Source organism: Pantherophis guttatus, chromosome 1 (genome assembly GCF_059756535.1).
Source record: "Pantherophis guttatus breed Tessera chromosome 1, ASM5975653v1, whole genome shotgun sequence".
Classification (NCBI taxonomy): Eukaryota; Metazoa; Chordata; class Lepidosauria; order Squamata; family Colubridae; genus Pantherophis; species Pantherophis guttatus.
Genome location: NC_142063.1, coordinates 95546502 through 95551265, shown reverse-complemented (window position 1 = coordinate 95551265; position 4764 = coordinate 95546502). Strand labels below are relative to the sequence as shown.

Below are 4764 nucleotides of genomic sequence, written 5' to 3'. Positions count from 1 at the left end.
ATATTTTTTCTCTCCCTCCTGTAATTTTTCATTGTCTCTGACTCTCTAAGTGTTTAATGTGTTTAATGGAATATGGGAAATAGATAGTCATTTTATTCATCTTCAAATAAGAATTTAACTTTTATTCACTGGATTAAAATGGTTTATAAACTCTTTATTCTGATTGTTAAAATATATGTATGTGTCAGGTGCAAAAGACCAGGTCCACACATGGGAGTCCAATTAAACTGATTTATTGCTAAAAAACCTATACACAGGAATCTTCTCAGCTAAATATTGGTACCTGCTAAGTCATAAGGGTCAATGGCACTTGGGGTGGGGACTAGGTTCTCTTGTGGCTATGTAGGGATTCTAGGCTGATCCCCCTTTTCACTCCACCCTCAGGTTCGACTATCTCTTCTCCTACAGTATGAGATGTTAAACTTTGCCTTACCGGGCCTGAATGTATGTTTGTAAGCTGGTCACTCTGACAGCTGGAACTTCCAAAAGGCCTACAAGCTTCCTTCACACCCGTCTTTCTACCCACCACTCACAAAACTCACTCTGCCCAATTTCCTTTTCACTCCACAATAAGAACTAAGAGGAGATTCTCTGCTATACAATGCTTTGATTGACAGTTCTAATGCCCAATCATCCCACTAACAAAAGCTGGATAAACGTTATTTGAACTGTAAGACCTCTGGCAGCAAGATTCCCCTCAATATTTTATTTGCATTAGTTAATGGTTTGCCTTCAGCAGTATTTAATCTCCTAAAGTGTACAATAAAAAATCTCATTAAAAATTGAATATGGAAGAAGTGTCCCCTAGAAGATCTCTTCTTTTAATGGAACTAAAGTTTCCAATTAGAAATTGTATCTTTATTCCCTCAGAATAGAAAAAGGAGCAAAAGTACATTATTACTACCTGCTTTGAGAATGAGAGTAAGTTTTATGATTCTGTAAAGGAGCCTGACATCAAATACTGAAGCCTTGGTGATAGAACTCTTTGAAACAGTGAAAAATCTCTCATGATTATAAATATACACTCTTTTGTTATTGTTGTGTTCATAGAAGACATTGAACATAATGTAGTTAACATAATGTAGTTTGTTTGATTTTGGCTTAGTTTATTGCATGAAGCCAACCATCATACTTTATAAACTATAATTTTGGCTTTGTTCTATTTTACTAAAAAAGTATAATCCAACAAATCCTGGCTTAGTTTGATTTAGTATGAACGCAATACTGTCTTGTTCCCATAAAATGCAAAATGAAATTCAGTGAAACAATTCTGATGAATTTGGGATTAGGACAAACCTCTAGTTCATGACTGAAGCCTACAGAGGAGGAAGCCAGATTCCAGTGGAAAATGTTGTACCTTATTAAGTATTGGCAGATCTACATGTAAATTCAGGTGTCTAGCAAAGGTGGCAGCAGCATCTGATGCTTTCATCAAAATGATAAAAATGGCATTACACCCTGGCTATTTAAGTCCCACTCCTTTCTGACGTGCATTGTCACAAAGCATATACACTGACTGGATCATGACTCTTGCCTTGTGATGGCATGACAATGTTGTCATTATTTCCCCTCCTCCTCCAGCTCAGGGCCTGGTGGCTCAGCAGACTGATAGCATTGTGATTAACACCAGCTGTCTGCAATTACTGTAAGTTCGAATCTCACAAGGCTCAAGGTTGACTCAGCCTTCCATCCTTTCTAAGGTAGGTAAATTGAGGACCCAGTTTGTGGGGGCAATAAGCTGACTTTGTATAAATGTACAAAAGTATGAAGGCTATTGCTTAACGCATTGTAAGCTGCCCTGAGTCTCCGGAGAAGGGCGGCATATAAATCAAATTTAAAAAAAAAACTTGCAGACAAATCTTGGGTCAACCTCAGTCGTACACTGTACTCTTTCTACTCTTAGAAATTCCTGAGTATGGAAGGGGGATATAGTTATTTATTACACTTGTTATACCACTGACTATTCAAGTACTAAGGATTTTACATTGGAGTATGGTTAACCAGAAAGACCTAAACCACAGTATAAATTACAGCAGCTAAAACTGTTACGGTTTTATGGGACTCTACTGCTTAGGATTCTGGATTGTTCATTCTGGGAGTGGTCTGATGATAGAAGATGGATGCCAGAACTGGGATTATTTTTGCCTGTCTTCCATGGAGAAGGACAAATGCTTTTGTGGAGAAAGACAAGCCCTTCACTTCTTCTAAGGTATTTCTGAAATATGGGTTACTTCAATATGATCAATGTTTTGGGTCCTTCAGATGGCCCACTCCTAAACACCAAAGAAGTGTAAAATTTAATAGAAATTTTATGAAATGTATGTATTGTAATTGTTTTATGCATATGCAAATTCAGAAAAAAAAATGCTTTTATTTGAATATAAGGACAGTGAGTCAAACCGTAATGGGAAGAGTGTAATTGTACTGTATGTCTGCTTATTCTATGTATGATAACTGTTGATGGGTAGCTTTGGGAAGTCATTGCTCCCTTTTGAAGATTCTTTGCATTTAACCTGGACTGTTACATAGTCCCTACAGAAGAGGGATATAGGAAGTTTGAGTTGTTGTTGAAGTTCAAAAACTTTGGGAAGGCTATAGGTTCTCAACCATGAATATACAGTATATATATCTTCCGTTACTAGCCTCTCCCCTTTAAAATAGGATTCTTCAGTCAAATTATAGTTTTTATTAGCAGTAGCAATAGCACTTAGACACATATTTTCACAGTGCTTTACAGCCCTCTCTAAGTGGTTTTCAGAGTCAGCATATTTCCCCCAATAATCTGGGTCCTCCTCATTTTACTGACTTCAGAAGGATGGAAGGCTGAGTCAACCTTAAGCCTGTTAGGATAGAAGGAATCAAACTCCTGGCAATGTGAGCAGAGTTAGCCTACAGTACTGCATTCTAACCACTGTGCCACCACGGCTCTTATCACCTTATTATTACCTATGTATTTAAACCACCCATGAATAACTGCTGTCTGAATGCTACAATGTTTGTTTGTTTATTTGTTTAAGAAAATGTATATGACCCCCCCACAAACTCACTCTCAGTGACTACAGGTGGCTTACAAAGATAACAACTCAATATAAGATGAACAGCAATAATCAATAATAATATACCAATAAGGAATAAGCAATAATTGTCGAGTAGCAAATCTCCTCGACACACATGTGATGAACCTGATGGCAAGAACCTTACCCATGCAGGGAAGGGGTGTTCAAGAATACATCCGGGGGAAAATCCAGGCAATCTGAAGCAAAAGCGGCGACAACAGTTGATGACATCATTCACCGGCATTCTCAGCCTTCGAATGGGAAGGGTGGGAGCTGGCGGTATATTCAAAGATGCTACAGCTGTAAACTGATTTACAATGCCTATAAAACCGCAGCAACTGAGCAGCCAGCTAACTCCGTCTTTGAGCTGAAGTCACAGGGGCAGCGTTTTCTGTAAGACCGTCATGTTAACCGAGATTAAACCCTGGATTGTATTAGCCAATTCCGTGTGTGTGTTTGCTTTACCCAGCTTCAGACAGACGGTTCCTGGAACGCTGAGAATAATATAAATACAATAAAGAATAAAAGTAATTAAAATCTAATGTATTTGGTATCCTCAACAAACACGCTGTGGGAAACCGGATGTGAAGCCAACTTTTGGGAATTAATTCAATAACCCATTATTAAGTAAATCTGGGCTTAATGTTGCCCTTGCCAATCCAGTGTCTCTAGATGTTGCCAATGGCTATACTGTTTCTAAAGTCCAGAACATCTAGAGTAGGGTTTCTCAGCTTTTTTTCTTCTATGTCCGACTTCCTATTTTTCTCCTGTGTCTCCCCACCCCACATCCAGACCCCATATAGAGTTGGGATAATAACTGCTGTGTTTTCTGGAATCAACAAGACAGTATTTTGAGGATAAGTATGTTGCTTTTCTGTGTCCCCCTTGGCATGGTCATTGCCACCTGTTTTATGTTTTTCACCTGTGCCCTGGGGTGAAATGCTCCCGATTCGGACCGGATTGCCCGATCCAGTAGCAATGGAAGCGGGTGGTTCGGAGAACCAGTAGCAAAAATCCCTGCCCCCCCGCCCCATGCCCAGCTGAGCTGCACAATCAGCAGAGGCTTTTTTTTTTTTTACTTTTAAAAGCTTTTTTTCTACAACCTCTTCGGCTGAAAAAATACTTTTAAAAGAAAAAAAAAGCCTCTGATGATCACGCGGCTCAGCTGGGATCATCAAAGGCTTTTAAAAGATAAAAACCCTTTTTTTCTTTTAAATGCCTCTGACGATTCAAGCTGAGTTGCCTGATCGGCAGAGACTTTTTTTTCTTTTAAATGCTTCTGACAATCAGGCAACTCAGCTTGGATCATCAGAGGCATTTTAAAAAAAATCCCTTTTTTTCTTTTAAATGCCTCTGACGATCCAAGCTGAATTGCCTGATCGTCAGAGGCATTTAAAAGAAAAAAAGTCTCTGCCGATCAGGCAACTCAGCTGGGATTGTCAGAGCCTTTTAAAAGCATTTTTTTACAACCTCTTCGCCGAAGAGGTTGTAGAAAAAATGGTTTTAAAAGTTAAAAAAAAAATTGGCCACGCCCACCCAGTCACATTACCCCCCCCTCAAGCCATGGCCACAGAACCAGTAGTAACAAATTTTAGATTTCACCACTGCCTGTGCCCCCCTTGAAATACCCTAGGGCCCTCAGGGTGCCCAGTGTCTCCCCTTAGTTCAGAACCACTAATCTAGAGTGCATATGTTGGGTAGCCAGATG

General features: G+C 39.3%; 1 long non-coding RNA gene across 2 annotated transcripts; it reads left to right on the top strand.

The window, feature by feature from the left end:
- Window positions 1–1561: 1561 nt before the first annotated feature.
- LOC117666078 (uncharacterized) lies at window positions 1562–3498 on the top strand. 2 transcript variants are annotated; one of them, XR_015733617.1, is made up of 3 exons: window positions 1562–1645; window positions 2075–2209; window positions 3210–3498. It is a non-coding gene; the product is annotated as an uncharacterized LOC117666078 (long non-coding RNA). The 2 variants fall into 2 exon arrangements; XR_004591598.3 differs by lacking the exon at window positions 3210–3498 and adding an exon at window positions 3018–3103.
- Window positions 3499–4764: the final 1266 nt, after the last annotated feature.